Source organism: Leopardus geoffroyi, chromosome B2, assembly GCF_018350155.1.
Source record: "Leopardus geoffroyi isolate Oge1 chromosome B2, O.geoffroyi_Oge1_pat1.0, whole genome shotgun sequence".
In the NCBI taxonomy this organism is placed as follows: Eukaryota; Metazoa; Chordata; class Mammalia; order Carnivora; family Felidae; genus Leopardus; species Leopardus geoffroyi.
In genome coordinates this window covers 145358687-145376385 of record NC_059332.1, presented here as the reverse complement: position 1 = coordinate 145376385, position 17699 = coordinate 145358687, and the positions used below count along the sequence as shown (strand labels likewise).

The 17699-nt window shown below is 40.2% G+C and overlaps 1 protein-coding gene across 3 annotated transcripts in view; it reads left to right on the top strand.

Annotated features, from left to right (window-relative positions):
* The window catches only part of PRKN (parkin RBR E3 ubiquitin protein ligase), a 1352534-nt gene that overhangs the window by 940361 nt on the left and 394474 nt on the right, over nt 1-17699 (top strand). The window lies entirely within an intron of this gene.

Genomic DNA, 17699 nt, shown 5'->3' with positions numbered 1-17699 from the left:
CATGTCAGGACATAGTCCAAACGCGGGGCTCGAACTCACAAACCACGAGATCATGACCTGAGCCAAAGTCGGACGCTTAACCGACTGAGCCACCCAGGCGCCCCTATATGATTTTTAAACATAACTCATACTGTGAAAAAAAAAAAAAAAAGAAAACACCTTAATTAAATAGACTAGATCTGAACAAAGTAGAAAGAAAACCATCCATCCATCCATTCTTTGAAACTAGTCATTTAGAAAAACTTAATGAAACATGTAAATTTTTGACACACCTTAATAGAAAACACATATCAGACGTACATTTCATTTTCAGAAATGCCATCACCAAAGACGGCGATAACAGGGAGGCTCTGGAGACATATTCCTGGATGGGGCTACCCACCCCCCAACACCCGGGTGTGGGTGCCCCTTCTGTTGGTAGCACATTCAGGCCCCTCCCACCTCCCTTCACTCCCACCCTCCAAGAAGACAACATCGTAAGGGTCATTTGTACACGCAGTGACCTCTAGCGAAACATAATTTAAAATATTTTGGGGGGCTGGGAGAGGCAGAGGGAGAGAGAGAATATTAAGCAGGCTCCGCACTGTCAGCCCAGAGCCTGACGTGGGGCTGGATCCCATGACCCTGGGATCGTGACGTGAGCTGAAATCAAGAGTCAGATGCTTAACCGACTGAGCCAGCCAGGCACCCCTAAAATATTTTAATAGCCTAAGAAATAGACCTAAAATATTTTAGTAGCCTAAAAAATAGCCCTAAAATATTTTAATAGCCTAAAAAATAGTGACTTCTAACAGTGTTTACTTCTCCATTGTGTTGTAATTTATAAATTCTTTGTTCTATCTTTAAAGGTTCATCAGAAATGAAACAGTTAAGGGTTTAGCTTTGTCTGGCTGTAATTTTTTTTTTTCAACACACTGATTGTTATAAGGCAAATGGTAACAGTTTGCTTACAACTTGTTCTTTGGGACCTACAATAAATTGCATTCTTCAGTTAATTTATATTTGTTTCTCAAATTAGATGGCTATTATAGAAATAGTGGTGAACAGGAAGTTGTAAGACTAGTTGTGACTCAACCACTGTCTGTACAGCTAGTTAATTTGGCAAATCACTTAATAGCTACTGGGTACTGGGGAGGTTTTTTTTTGCATATGTTACTTGTTTAAGCTTGGAAACGATTCTTCCATGTGGTCAATATTAATAATCCCAGTTTGCAAGTGAAAAAGCTAAGGCTCTCAGAAGCTAAATTCAGACATAGGTCTTCCAGACTCCAAGACTAATTTTTCCTCTCCATTTTTTATTCGTGAAATTAATTTCATCTCGAGGACCTCATCCACCTCAAAAATGCTGTGATCCTTGATTGTTGGCCCCTAAACTAAGAGTTACTATTTACGTCTATGAAATTTATCAGATTCAGAGTAAAACAAAACAAAACAAACGGACAGTAAAATCAGCAAGTACCAGCTAATGGATATGGAAGATACACTAACATCTCAGTCTCTGTGTGGTGTCTTTAGATCAGTGGTTCTCAAACTGTGTTGCGTGGAACCATGGGGAGGGGTTCATATGACATATCAAGGCTTATTTTATATAGAAGGAAATATGTGGACAGTGACAGTATGCACAGATTGTATCTGTTCCATGAGCTGAGGGTCCCGTTTCCATACTTACCAAGATTACACCAGGCAAAATGGAGGGTCTCTAGTCTTCAAGCCATAGCAGAGATTTTGTTTAAAATGATTTAGTTTTCTTCTGCGTATTTTTGAAGAGTAAAATAAAAGAACCACATACTTTGTATTGTGAATTTAAATAATGTAATTAAAAAATGGTAAAGACCAAATTTTAATTGCCCTATATAATTGACATAGAGGGGAAACCTGAGTTTGTTATATTAAAATACTGTGTTATAGAATGTTTTTTTAGTAGGACCTAAAAGGAAAAGAATTTGGGCACTTGACTCTCTAAAACAACTCCCATCACTTTTTCCTTTGGATTTTTTATTCTCTATTTTAATTTGAACTCATTTCAGTTAGAGACTGTTTACTTTCTGTTATTCACTTTAGGTAAATCTGGTCTTGGTGAGTTTTTATTGTTCATATATAACTAGGCAAGTAGTAAAAGATGTGGGTTCAGAGGGAGTGAGATCTCTTGTTGGATGAAATAGTACCACCATCATCAGAATTTATTTACCTAATATACCACTTTAGAAGGTACTGTTTCAAAAACTGGGTATTATTCTAGGCTATGCACAGCTGCTTCATATCGATAGAAGGAGTAATTACCTATAAAGTATGCTTAACTGTACATTCATGCTAAGTATAGCACACCGGGTATAAATCAACAGCAGCTAAATTCAAACTTTATTTTCCAAAGCAAACCTCGAGGCTACAATCTTGCCATTCTTCTTTCCGATCCAAAAATAACAATAAATCAAGGTAGGAAAACAGCTGTAAAGCTGATAATGAGATTTGCAACCAGCTAAGATGCAATGTTAAGTCATGAAGAAATTTAAAAGTCCTGCTATTCATTTTCCACTGTGCCTCAAATCCAGAAAACCCCGTTCTGGGAAAAGAAGGAAGCCCACCTGGTCATTTAAATAAGAAGGTTGACACAGGTGGCTCAGTTTCCATATCTCCACCCCAAGTCCTACGATGTGCTTTGGGAAAGTTAGAGGGTCCCTGACAATTTTGGAAGCCTTTGGGGGGATAATAACCACTGGCAGGGATATTCTGTTTACCAGGGAGACTGAAATGAGACTCAGGTAAATCATAAGCATTTCAGAAAATTACCCAATTAAATATTTAACCACCCCAAGGAATTCTCCAGGGAACATGGCGTGCATTTTACAAAATTGCTTATAATTGTGAATTGTGTGTGTGTGAAGGAACCCAGCGTGGTAGCAGGCACATTTGTCAGAGCTTAGCAATGGAGTCTTTTTTTTTTTTTTAGAGGACTTTGAATATAAAGGAAACATTTGAAGTTGCTTTTCAGATGCCAATAAAGTATGTGCTCAGAATGTTTGACATAATATTCTAGAAAAGACTACAGAGTCATTTTGATGCCCGAGGGGTTTAATTCAAACTACCTTGAATTGAAAACATCTAGCTATTGTTTTAAGAATATATTTTCTTTATGAGACTATAACTACATTGTGAGGAGATAGATTTCTAAATTTTAAATATTAATTATTCATATTATACAAAATACCCTATTAAGCTTGCTGTTTTTATTTCATGTAGAAATGGATAATTTAATTACTGTATTATTTAAGAAGTTATACAAATAGCTGAAAATAATTCCCCCTTAACTTGAAGTGGGCTTTCATTGTCATTAAAAATTATTCATGGGCACATTTTGGGGAAATATGTTGAACTCTTCCAGCTTATTGAATGGTAAGACATAATTTATATCCCCTGAGTAAAAACAGACATTAGGACTATATATTTTATAAAGTGTTCCCTTAGAATACCAGATAAAGCAGATATTATGATCATGTCCATTTTATAGGAAGTAGCATCTTACACGTTGTAGGCTCTGTTTGAGTCAAAGGGGGACACGAGTTCACGGAATAGAGAAGCTTGTTCCCTGCATGGAGCTCACGGTTCAGTGGGGGCTACAGGCATCCATGAAACATGCAGCTGTATAATTACTGATTGAGATAAGAGGTGGAAGAAAGGGAAGGAGTGGGGCAGGATAGGGAGAAAGTCCTGACAAAAGGAACATCCTGAGATAAAACCTGGAGACAGAAGAGAACAGAACAGGTTTGACGGATGGAAAGCAGACCAGGGTGGCCAGATCAGAGCGAGAAGGCCCAGAAAGGTGGGCGGGGCCAGGCTAGGCTGCACCTGCCATTGTAATAGGCTTCAGCCTCTTTAAACACACAAAGAGAAATCGAAATCTTCAAGGCTTCAAACAAGAGAAATGGCAGGGTTGGCTGTGTATTTATTCATTCCAGCTGGAGAAAAGAAGGCAATTGCAAAGGGGCAAGCGTCGAGGGGCAGGGGGAGGCCAGGAAGGGGTTGTTAGAGCATGGCAGCCCGCCCACGCACAGCACCAGCTTGCCTGAGTGGCCCTGGTGCAGGTGCCACTGGATGTGGAAAGAATCGGACTGACTCCAGAGTCATGTAGAAGTCCTATGTGACAGGCTGCGGTGATGGACCTCATGGAAGGAAGGAAGGCAAGAGGGAGGTGCTGAAACATAATGCTTAGGTTTCTACCTTCAGTACAAGATGGATGAGAATTCCAAAAAGACACCGATGAAAAACAAAGAACTTTTCAGTACTTTCTTTCTATATTATTATTAAGATCCATTTGTGGAGAATGGTGCTATATTTGGTGGTTGCAGACTGATCTTCACGTTGGAGTCGGCAAGTGCTCATGCAAAGTATCATGGAATCCTAAAAGTAAACAGAAAGTCATTTCTTATTCAATGTGATGTGGGTAAGGTTACACTTTTCACTCTGTGCAGGAGAAAGCAGCCAGGAGAATGCTAATGAAATGGGATTTTGTGAGTCACTCATACTGAATTTGCTGTAGCCATATGCCTCTCAGATCACAGAGAAGGGCAACCAATGCAAGAAACAAACACAGAATGTCTTCTCAGAGGTCTGCCTTAGAGGCTTATGCCCACTAGCACAGTGTCAACTCATGGAAGAAATTTCTCTCTACCCTAACTCTCTAGTAGTAAACAGGAACAGAACCAACTAAAGTGGGCATAAGAGAGGAGTTCATTGTTAAGGGTGGGGTGTCTCCTGTTGCCCAGGGACCGATGTGGTAAGGACTCTTTTTCTCCTTGTGCCCGCTTCACCCCTATCTGTCTGTTTCCTTCCACCCTTGCCATAAACCAATCTCCTCTGTTTCTCCAACTTTGGAAGCAAGAACATACAATTCTTAGCTCATAAGCTTAAACCTTAAAGTCACATGCCTTGGCCAGATGACTCATTTGATACAAAGATTACTTGGACTTTAGTCCAGGAAAAACATTGATTCTTCTGAATTATGTATATGCTTTTTTATGCCATACGTAATGTAACTGTTAGAGATTATGATGTTTCCTTTGTTCTGACCACTAGAAAGATTAGAGTTTCCAAAGTATATCTTCAACAACTGTAATGTTTTGTGGTATGTATTTTTGTGTGCTGTCCTAAATTTGTGTCCTTAGTAGTCTCTTGCTATTTCATATTCCCTCCATTTTGGGGGGTTTATCCACTTTGATCTTATTGTAGTTGATTACGTATGTCTAACGTTTCAAATCCCTTCTTGCAGGTTGCATGAATAGATGAACAAATGAAAAATTCCATTTGAAAATAGTAGTATTTCTGGGAGCCAAAATGGGTGAGAACAACGATGGCCTAGAAGATAGTAGATATACATAAACAAAAGCATAACAGAGAACATATTCTTTGTAAAGTGTTATTCCTTTTCTTTAGAGATTTATTTTCTTTAAGTTTTTATTTATCCATTGGAGAGAGACTGACAGCATGAGTCTGAGAGGGGCAGAGAGAGGGGGAGAGAGAGAATCCCAAGCAGGCCCCATGCTGCCAGTGCAGAGCCAGAAACAAGACTCAAACTCATGAAACTGCAAGATCATGACCTGAGCCCAAACCAAGGGTCAGACGCTCAACCAACTGAGCCACCCAGGCGCCCCTAGGCATTTATTTCATGGCTCTGTAGTAAACGGAATGCGTTATCCGCACAGCCTAATATGGAGCCGTGGATCATATGTGCTTATTTAAATCCAAATTTACATCAATTAAAATTACATAAGATGAAAATTTAGTTCCTGATGATCGTGAAATGGTTTAAATATATCTAGTAGCTACCACACTAGAGCAGATGTAGAGCATTTTCATCATCACAGAAATTTCTTTTGCACAGCGTGGCATCAGATCGTCTGAAATTTCCTCATTAATCGCTTGAAAGTGATTTGTGAATTAAAAGGCCCAAACTCACACCTTGTGGTTCTCTCTCAGTCATATTTTTGGTGTCTTTGTCTTTTTTGTTTGCTTCTTTTCTACTCTGCGCCTGCCTTATTTACTGCATCTTTGAGCTCTGTAGGAACTTACCTCCAAGTCTTCCCTCTGCTACCCATTTGCTCATTGTGTTTATGCTAATCAAGATTCCACTTTTAGCCATCAGCGATTCACCTAGCACATCCGTGTTCTGGCTAAGCCTACGAAGACTCTTCATATTGCTTCTGAAATCTAGTATCTCATCTGCCGAGGTTTCCCCCTTGACCACCTGAATTTCTCTCTTGTTGACTCTCAGCACGCTGCTCTTTTGCTTGTGAATCTCCACGTGTAGAAATTCTGTTCCCATCTGTGCCCCTGGGCCTGGTTGCATTCCCTGATATAAATCATCCTCGATAACTCCACATTAAATTGTAAGCACCTTGAATACGTCCTTCAAATCTTTTTCTTTAGATTCTTCATGGTTCAGTGAGAACCTCGCCAGGAAAAACCACTTCATGAGTGGGAATCAGTGGAATTGCCGAGGCAATATAAACTCTGGGCCAGAGTTAGCACCTCTGATTCCTGGTTGTAGGTCTGCTTCTGGCTCTCCGTGTGAGCTTGGGCCACTTCCTTTCAGTCCAAGATGGTTTCCTGATTTACAAGAGATTGTGCTGGTCAGTTGCTGATGGTTCTACCAGCCTAAAGTTCTGTATTTTTGTAGTCAGTCTCCTAATCTGTTTTACTCTTGGGTCCCCTTAGATGTCTTGATAGCACCAGCTGTTAGAAATTGCTGATTTTACATCTAATAAATCTGATGATTGCTGTTTGGCATGTGAACATTTTGCAACCGTCTTCCAAGGTCTCCTGTTATATTCTGATACATTGGAATAAATCCACCCATCCATCCTTCCAATCCATCTGTAGATTGGATTATTCCTGAGCTCAGTGCCACTGCTAGTAATAGAAATGCAAAAGCCAGAAGACACAGTTTCCTCTTTTAAGGAGTTTCTTATTTGGAAATACACACAAAAATATGACAATAAATAAGTTACTTATTACAGGCAAATACCTACTATATTTTGTTGCAAAATAATTGCTTATCATGTTGTTGTTCTTAATTAAAATGATTATAATATCTTGTGACTAGGACATTAATTTTGAGTAATTCTCTATACCATCTATTTAAGCCATAAGATTCTTTTGGTAGAACTTGGCCTCAATTTTAAGGGGCTCTGTCCTTCTGAAATTATTGCTGAATGCTAAAATCATGACACCAGGAAAAGCACTTTGTTGCTTGTGGCCAAAGAATTTATATTGTGTTGAAATATTTACTACATCAGTGAACACTCGACTTAATCATGTCCTTGGTAATAGTTTGGATACGTGTAGATGTAGTGTGAAAACCCACAACATTAGGAAAAATAATATTTGATGATCTATGCTCTCAGAGTATGGATACTTCACCTTAACTGTTCTTTTTTATTATTATTGTTTTAGAGAGTGGGGGGAGGGGCAGAGGGAGCAGGAGAGAGGGAATCTTAAACAGGCGTCATGCTCATTGCTGAGCCTGACACGGGGCTCAATCCCATGACCCTGGGATCATGACCTGAGCTGAAATTAAGAGTCAGATGCTCAACCAGCTGAGCCACCCAGGCGCCCCACAACTTAACTGTCCTTTTGCATTGAGTTTTGATTATGCCAAACTGAAGGTACTAGAACTGAAACTGAGAAAAAAAAATCTTTCTCCTCTTTAAAGGTATTATTTTACTCTATTTAGTATATTATTCTTATTAAAATAAAAATATTAAAAAAATCCAATTCCAGTACACACGTATGTGTGGGTGTAGTTTAGTTGTGCCCCGGCTCCTGTGTGCACTTACAAGATTGATGTGGCTTGAGCTGACATTGTGGCATCATCTTCAAATTCAGCTCAGTCTTACACGGTTACCAATGAAAGTGTGAGTGACACTACCTAATTAAATTGAAGAAAAGGGTATTCGTAAGTGGATGATGTAAATAGAAAATAAAGTTAGCAATTGACATTATGACCACAGGATTTTTTTTTTTTTTTGAAGACTGAGCTGTGTGTTAAAAGGGTGTATTTCAAGACAAGAAAGACAAAAAAGCTATTTGATTGACAAACATGATCTGTGGTTCAATTAGCTACATATGTGCCCTGTTCCCTGAAAGTACACAACATCTTTCTATTTTATCACAAAGCTGTGTCAACTAATAGGTCACACCTGAAAAAGCTGAACCCAGTTGTGAGCTCTGCTATCTATTTTCTATATCCGGGGAACCCCAAAGCACATTTGAAAGGGGAGATATATAGTCTGAAATGTTGTGACCATTGGCTGTGCAACCCAGGATAGAAATAAGGTCACATAAGCCAAAAAATGGAAAAGCATATGGGGCCTTAGCAGTTAACTTAAACATATGTGAGTGGTGAATAGAAAAGATCATTGAAATATGGTATATGTTCATGGCATAAAGAGTATATAGAATAAAAAATATGAGGTAGGGAATGAATGCTACCTGAATCTGGTAGGTGATGAAAAATCTGTATTGCTATTAAGCTTTCTTGGAATGGTTAGCATCTCAGGGAGTACAGAAGGCACAAAGAGTTATGGTTATTAGAAGTGAAAATGAGACACAATTGTTCCATTAGTCTCTCATTTTTAATGGCTTTTTAGTGCATTCTGACACATTCAGAAAGTCGCTTTTATATTTACCATAATGGTCAAGCTTTCCAACCAAACGCATTCTAATGGAGGGTCAAAGAAGTGCTCCCTCAGTCCCTCCACAATGAAGGACATGCCAGCGAGAATGTGGCTGTTGGTTACTGATCAGAGACATACAGGGGTGCCATTCGCTCAAACATCAAAATGTTCACCATCTTTCTCGTACACTTTGAAGGAACTTTGGTGTCTTCCGAAACGAATGAAATTGTGCATGAAATAAGTTTGCTTGTATAGACTCCTCGACTTTTAGAGCTGAGGGCGACCTTGGAACTTGTTTGACCCACCTGGGTACTTTGCAGGTGAGGAAACTGAGGCCGAATTCCACCTCTTGTAGCTGTGCCACCTCAGAAGTCACTTCACTTCTCTGAGCCTTGGCTTCCTGCTCTTTAATTGGAAGGAATCTTCTCTAAGGAGGCCTGAGTTAAATAGGTGGTTAATGTGGAATCCCATTATTTTCAGCAGCTTTACTGACATATAAGATGCACGTGTTTAAAAATGTACCATTTGATAAGTTTTACATAGGTATACACCACTGAAATCATCACCACAATCAATATAAGGAACATATCTATCAACCCCTCGCACACCTCCCTGTCCTATCCCCAAGCCCCAAGCAACTGCAAATCTGTTTTTGTTTCCTCTGCCTTTCCTAGAATTAGGTATAAATGGTACAAGTAGTATGTACTTTTTTTTTGTATGATTTGTTTCATACAGCACAATTATTTTGAGATTTATCATTGCTGTATGTGTCAAAAGTCCCTTCCTTTCAACTGTTGAATTATATTCTGTTATATGTATACAACCACTGTTTGCTTATCCATTCAACTGTTGAACATTTGGGTTGTTTCCAGTTTCTGGTTATTACAAACAAAGATCCCATGAAATTTTATGCAAGTCTTTGTACGTATTTTTTTCCCTCTTGTATAAACACTTAGAAGTGGTATGACTGGATTATATTTTAAAAGTTTCTTTTTAGGGACGACCGGGTGACTCAGCAGGATAAGCGACAGACTCTTGATTTTGCTCCAATCATGGTCTCACAGCTCGTGCAGTCAAGCCCCACGTCTGGCTCTATGCTGACAGTGTGGAGCCTGCCTGGTATTCTTTCTCTCTTTCCCTTTCTCTCGGCGCTGCCCCCACCCCCAGCTCAAAATAAATAAATAAACTTGAAAAAAATATATTTAAAGAGTTTCTTTTTAAGAAACTGTCAAACTATTTGCCAAGGTACTTGTACCATATTAAGTTCACATCCAGAATGTGTGAGAGTTCAATTTGTTCTATAGCCTCTTCAACACTTGACTTAATTAGTCTTTTAAATTTTGATGTTCTCTAAATGTGTAGTGGTGTTTGATTATGGTCTTACATTGCATTTTCCCAATGACCAATGATGTTGAGGATCTTTCCGTGTGCTTTTTTGCCACTCTCTTATCATCTTTGGTGAAGCATCTTTCCAAATCTTTTGCCCATTTTAAAAAAATGGGTTGCTTTCATACTATAAAATTTTTTAATAATATAATAATATATAATTGTAAATTTAATTTATATATTCTAAATACAAGTATATTATCAGATATATGATTTGCAAATCTTGTCTTCCTGTCTCTAGCTTATCTTTTCATTTTCTTAACCGTGTCTTTCAAAGAACAAAAGTTTTTAATTTTGATGAAGTCCAGTTTATCAATTTGTTTTTTTGTAGATCATGCAGATGTGTTGTACGTAAGCCATCTTTGCCTGACCAAAGGTCACCAAGGTTTCTCATGTTTTCTTCTAGACGCTTTGTTTTCTGTTTTAGATTTAGGTCTCTGATCAATTTTGAGTTATCTCTGGGGTATGGGATAGGGAATGAATTTAAGTTCATGTTTTCATATGGATATCCAATCGTTCAAACACCATTCATAGAAGAGAGTATCCATTCCTCACTGAATTAACTTTGCACCTTTGTTGAAAATCAGTTGGCCGTGTACCTAAGGCTGTATTTCTCTGCTCCCAGGCCTGTCTCCTCAATCTGTGTATCTATCTATATGCCAGTTGCATACTGTCTTGATTACTGTTGCTTTGTAATAGTATTGAAATCAGGGAGTGCTTATCTCTGAACTTTATCCTTCCTTTCCAAAGTTGTCTGGGCTGTCCTAGGCTCCTACTGTTGTCTTCTGAGTCCAAGTCTGAAGTGAGGAAGCTGGGAACGATCCCTAGCACAGTGCTAAACTAACTTCACTCCTGCACAGGCCATGCAGCTCAGTTTAAAAAAAAAAAGAAAGAAAGAAAAAGAAAAGAGAAAAAAGAAAGAACAAACAGTTCTTTGGTCTTGCATATGAAAATGATTTCTGAAGAAAGAATAATTTGGACAACAGTAAGCAATAAAAGTTAAAAGCTGACAAAGTTGGAGCACCTGGGTGGCTCAGTCGGTTGAGCATCCGACTTCGGCTCAGGTCATGATCTCACGGTCCGTGAGTTCGAGCCCCGCGTCGGGCTCTGTACTGACAGCTCAGAGCCTGGAGCCTGCTTCAGATTCTGTGTCTCCCTCTCTCTCTGACCTTCCCCCATTCATGCTCTTTCTCTCTCTGTCTCAAAAAATAAATGTTAAAAAAAATTAAAAAATAAAAAAAGCTGACAAAGTTTTCTTTAATGGAATGTTTGGTTTAACTAATTTGCATGAACTATGATTTCTAAGGAAAAGCCATTAGCTTTTTAGCCACTTAGCCTTTAATCAGTCTGATCGTTGTTTATCGCTTTGATTCCTTCGTTTATCAGTTTCAACCCAGCTGATTATTCATTTTCAGTTGCTGATGAGTCCTTTTCCAAGACTCACATTTCGGTGTCCTCTGCATTCTGTCTAACAATACATGGCCACCATCTATTGGCAACAAACAGCAATATCTCCCGTTCCGCTGGCCTCTGGGGAGAAAGTCTGTTTCCCCTTCACCTGCTGTAGGAGCCGTCTTCTATGAATGGGTCACTGTGAAGGTAGCCAACGAGGCCCCTAAATCCTGATTCATAGAATGTTAAATGACGAAATTCTGAGGAATAGAAATACTGTTTTATTATGAATAGTGTTTGTCTAGTGCCCGTTTTTGCAGTGAGTTTCATAATGAAAGTAGTAAAATACTTTGATGGTTATCATAATAATAGCAACCACTTAAATATTGCTCGCCATAGACGAGGCACTGTTTTTAGTACACGTTAAATAAAAATGCTACCAGTAACTCACTCTCTAGGAATGTGAGAATGTAATGTAACTTTCTCACATAAGGGGGATATATGTGCATCATGCTTCCATACTCGCACGCAGTCCCCTCTGGGGTGACGGTTATCGTTAACAGGTCTTTCCAACATGACAATTTTTGCATGGCCTGAGAATGATAATAATTACTGTCACTGGTGAGGGGTCACCAGGGAGAATGACAGAGATACTAAAGGATTTTCTTCCTCCATATCTCTTTGCCTCAGTCCCTTCTCCTTTAAAGGAGCCATGCTCATGTCGCCCAGTGCAACATTTTGAGAAGAAAGTGTTGCCTATAAGGATCGGTGCAGAGAGCATAGATGATAATATAAATCCCCATCGTGTAAGTGCCCCCGTGACAAGAAACTGGGCACTCTTGTGGCCGCCGTATCTCTGGCCCCTTGAGAAAATCCTCCCACACTGGTGGTGCTCAATATTATCGTTGAGTAAACAAAAAAAACCATTTCAGTCAGGTAAAGTGATCAATAAAATACTTAGGTGTTTGGGAGGCGCCTGGGTGGCTCAGTAAGTTAAGCATACGACTCAGGTCATGATCTCACAGTTCGTGGATTTGAGCCCAGCATCGGGCTCTGTGCTGATGCTCGGAGCCTGGAGCCTGCTTTGGGTTCTGCATCTCCTCCTGTCTCTGGCCCTCCTTCCCTCACACTGTCTCTCAAAAATAAATAAACGTTAAAAAAAAAAGTGTTAGCTGCACCCCCACCCAAAAGAAAAAAGAAAGAATTTCCACTGTTAACTGTATTGTTAGTGACACACTCGGTGAGGTTTCTACATCAGGGCGGGGCTCCCAGGTCAGAACCTGACACAGGTTGGAGGCACAGGTCCATAGCTTCTGTAAGATTCTCAGTAAAGGAATCTGTGACACACCAGAGAGGTTAAACATCATTATCTAATGTCAAAACAGTTGTAATTTTATTTAAAAGCAGAATTTGAGAGTCTGTAATATGTGAACCAGATGTAAAGAACATTTTGAAATTCTTTAGCACAGTATTTGTCACCTTTGCACAAAAAGTGACTAGAGCCAGAAAAAAAAGAAAGAAAAGGCATCTGGACCGGTCACTACCAGATGGTGGTGGTCTAAGGGTGGGAGCTGGGAGCACAGTGCTGGAGTCCTGCCCGCACAGGGACCCTCCAGCCTCTCCTTCCAGTCGCCTTCACCTGGGCACCACCGCCCTCCACACTCAGCTGATTCACGCTCCCCTCCCAACCTCCCAGCAATTTGTCCCTCCTCTTCCTGCGACATTGGTCATTCCTGCTAAGTCACTGAAGTTTCACCTCCTCCCCAAACTCTGTCCTCACTCCTGGTGAGCAGTCTGACTCTACAGGAACCCCTGTAGGCACCTTCCCTGGGAGTGAGCACAGGCAGCTGGGCAGAGCTGAGGTTACTGTGCATCCGGGCACTCCCGTCTACCGCAATTCCTTGTCAAATGATCACTCAGTGCCACCTGGCAGGCACATCACTCTTCTCTAGTGGCCCAACTTCCTGCACTCCTATGTGACCCTTTATACCTTGACCTCTACCCTCCCATCTCTGGTAATCTTCCTCCCTTCTCGCCCTTAGCTGATGACTGCACTGCACACATATTTTATACTTTTAATGTAAAAAGTGGAAGACACTGGAAGGGAGTTTTCTTATTACCCCACAACCAAAGCTACAGCCTACTTGACATGTGTCTCCATCTTGGGCCTCTTTCCTCCTGTTCCCATGAAAGAATTGTCCCTGCTCCAAGTCAAAGCCTGCCCTTCCCCAGGGCGCCCATATCATGCCTTCTTGCCTGCCTTAGGGCTCTGCATTTTTAGTTATAGCTCCCTGTCCTTCCTCAGCCTCTTCCCTATTGAAACTTCTGCTATCAGGGCACATGGAGGGCTCAGTTGGTTAAGCGTCCAACTCTCGATTTTGGCTCAGATCATGATCTTGTGGTTTGTGGGATCGAGCCCCTTATTAGGCTCTGCATTGACAGCATACGGAACCTACTTGGAGTTCTCTCTGTCCCTCTGTCTCTTCCCTTCCCTGCCCCCCCTCCCAAAATAAATAAACTTAAAAAAAGAAAAGAAAAGAAAAGAAACTCCTGCTCTCTTTCTTCCATGTTCAACACATAAACACCAAACAACTCAAGACAAAAGCCCACCCATGAACCCCTTCTTCCCATCCAATTTCGATTCAATTTCTTTATGCGTCTTCTGAGCAGAACTTCTTGTAAGTGTGGTTGCCAGATGCTGCTTTCATTTATTCACCTCCCATTTCTACTTTAATTCTAATCAGGGTTTTGAGCCCTCCATTCCACTGGCATATTCTACTAAACAAAGTAAGCCAACTGATAAAAACAGTCATATCTAATTAGTGGTTACTATGGGCTTCCAGATCCCTGCAACCTCCTTGTATTTTTTGCCCTCAATGGTGGCTCCTTCTCTGCCTGACTTCCAGTCTCTGGAGGCTACCGCCCATCAGCACCCATTTTAAATGCCATTAATGTGCTCCTGACTCCTAAATTTGTATCCCAGCCTAGAACTCCCTCAGAACTTCAGGATTTCAGATCAAATGGGATCCTTGAAAACCACTCAGATTCCCCAAGGCATCAAAAGCATCTCTAGCATTGCTTGTGTCAAAATCCATCTTGCTTGTTTTTAGGTTTTTTTCATGTCTATTCATTTTTGAGAGAGAGAGAGAGAGAGAGCATGAACAGAGGAAAGTTAGAGAGAGAGGGAGACACAGAATCTGAAGCAGGCTCCAGGTTCTGAGCTGTCAGCACAGAGCCTGACACGGGGCTCGAACCCAGGAACCATGGCTCAAGATCACAACCTGAGCCCAAATCAGATGCTTAATGGACTGAGCCACCCAGTTGCCCCATCCATCTTCCTTCTCACCACCCTGCGTAAACACACCGGCCAGGCCGGCACCTCTGACCCTTCCCCACAGAGTCTGTGTCACCCAGGCATGCTTATACCAGAAATCTCAGCACCCGTCTCCCCCCACCCCACTTTCTGGTGCCCCTGATAAGCTGTCACCACCTCTTGTTGGTTCCCACTACCAAAGGATCTCCAATATTTCACTTCCCTCCACCTCCAGGCCACCATCCTAGTCCCAGCCCCCACCACCTGTTTCTTCAACTACTGTAATAATCTAGTTGCTTTTTCTACTTCCTTTTGGGTGCGTTACAACCAACTGGCCACACATGAGCCAGAATGGTGTTTTTCCAATGTGAATTTTATCATATCTCTGTCCCCACTTCTTCCTGTTTCATTCAGGAAAAAAATACAGATTCCTCATAATGTTCTACAAAGACCTGAGTTCTTTTCCTGTCTCTTCTTTCCTTGCTTGCCCTTCTGTGTCATACTGGCCTCCTTTTTTGGTCCTCAGGCAAGCTAAGACATCTTCCACTTCAGGGCCTTTGCACATCTCTTCCTGCCCATCCGCTGCTCTGCCCCCTCCCCTGCTGTATGCATAGCTCAGGGCTCAGCTTCAAGAGTCTTGCTTACACCACATATCCCATAACACAGGCATGTGATCTCAGCTCCCTCTTCACTCTGCTTTATGCTCCTTATAAAAATTTGCAACTATTTATTCATTTGGTAGTTTATTTGGTATTATCTCTTAAAAGGCAGGAACAATGTCACCTTGCTCACGATTGAATTCTCAGTGACTGTCACTGTCTACAGGCGCATAGTAGGGGCACAATAAATATCAGTTGGATTATTTAATACAAATAAATATTGTAATCTGGACTTTAGTACTTATGCTGCTGTAATTTTTGACTTATTTTATGATTGCATAATTGTGTTTATGTTCTCACACCCTTTTAACAGCATCCACATATTTTAAAACTTAAACACCAGCATGAAATTTACAGGTAAATCATAAATTTGTAATGTAGTACAGATTTAGTGCTAGATAACAAACCAAGCTATTATTTGAATTTCAAAAATGGGAAGGCTTTAATATTTGATAGGCACTGAGTGTACCAAGGTATTCAGCTGGCTAATAGAATTATGATTGATCTGAATTGTGAAGAGAGCATCATTTCTGTCTCTCCCCGTGCAGAAAATCAAACAGAGAAGAGGTCTTACCTAAAGGGAGATTGACTGATCTTACACTTGTAGGTGTTAACCAAGAACAGAATTTTTCCATTTGAGCAAGGAGATAGATCTCTATAAATGACATTTATTTTAAAACTACATGTTTTGCGTTTTGAAAATGGGTTCTGTCGAACCTTTTTATACATTTCACCACTATGTATTATTCGTGATATTAATAGCTCATCATGGTGATATAAAAAATAACGTATATGATATTTAGGGAGATGCACGGTTAATGTTAAACCAACTGTGCCTAACCAAAGAGTAGCAATTCCAAATAAAACCTCATCTGAATTTTTTATCTTTTCACTGTTTTCCGTACCCCTTTCTGTATGACTAGTGAAACACAATTACATCCCCTTTTGAAGGACTAACTCTAACATAATGACATATTTGGTGTACCTAGATCTTAAGCATCTTGCATTATGATGGTCAAACCAGACTTATTGACCCCTCCATTCAATCAATTCAAAGGACAGAATTTTCAATACTGACTTTTAAAATATTAACTCACTTATGGATTTCGCAGGGAGAAAAAAAAGTCCTTGATATACCTCATTTATAGCTACTTGAAATGACCAGCCCTTCTAACTTATTAGTTTCAACAATTATTCAGAAATAGAAGTCAATTAGAAGTTCCAATAGAAAGCATGAAAAGAAATTTCCCTGGGGAATAAATGTGTTTCTTGGTAGTGTTGCTAAGTCAATTAAATTACAGCCCATATTTTGCCAAGATGAAAAAACTCTCAACATGTTCATGTAATAGAGAAAAAGAATGGGCTTCCAGGCCTTATAAGTCAGAAGGACAAACAATTTTGTCCTAACTAAATATGTATATATGTGTACAACTTACACTTGTGCTATTTTTATTAATGTCCAATTAATTTAAAATGTCACTCAGATTATATTGCTTCAAACAAGCTAACCCTCTATAGAAAAGGATTAGCTATCATATCAAAGGCAATGCAAACACAGAAGAATACAAATTCAGCATTCTGTATAAAGATGTGAAAACACGGGGCTTTTTAAAAAAAAATCAGTCGAGGGGCGCCTGGGCGGCTCAGTCTGTTGAACATCAGATTCTTGATTTCGGCTCAGGTCAAGATCCCAGGGTCATGGGATCAAGCCCTGTGTCTAGCTTTGCACTGAGCATGGAGTCTGCTTAAGATTCTCTCTCTCTCTCTCTCTCTCTCTCTCTCTCTCATGCACAAGTGCACACGCTTTCTCTCTCTAAAAAAAAAAAAATCGTTAATTAAAATTAAAAAATCAGTTGAGTTCATCTCTTTTTTGTTTCTCGAAGCATGGTTTTCACTTCCCGAAGGCCAGAGGTGAAGGAGCAGGAAGGGGTGAACAGTGTAGACAAGGGAACCACTGATAAGAGAGTTTCTGGATCTAACTACATGCGTCATTAAAGTGGAAGAGGAGGGCCTAGATCTGAACGGGTAGGCCCTACCTCTCCCCTCCATAACCACTGCCCTAATTCACGTATCTGCTCTGCAGTGTAGACTATTGCAGAGTGCCACAAGGAAGGGATTTTTTTTCTTTTTCCCTCATTATGATAAGAGATACAGATGAAGGAGGGCAGCAAAGCCCAGGACCCTGGATAAAACTCAAAGGCCAGATTTGGAAGACTTAGTGAAAATGTTCATGCATTAAAAAATTACTAGGAACCACCTCTTAGAAATCCAGCCTGCAAA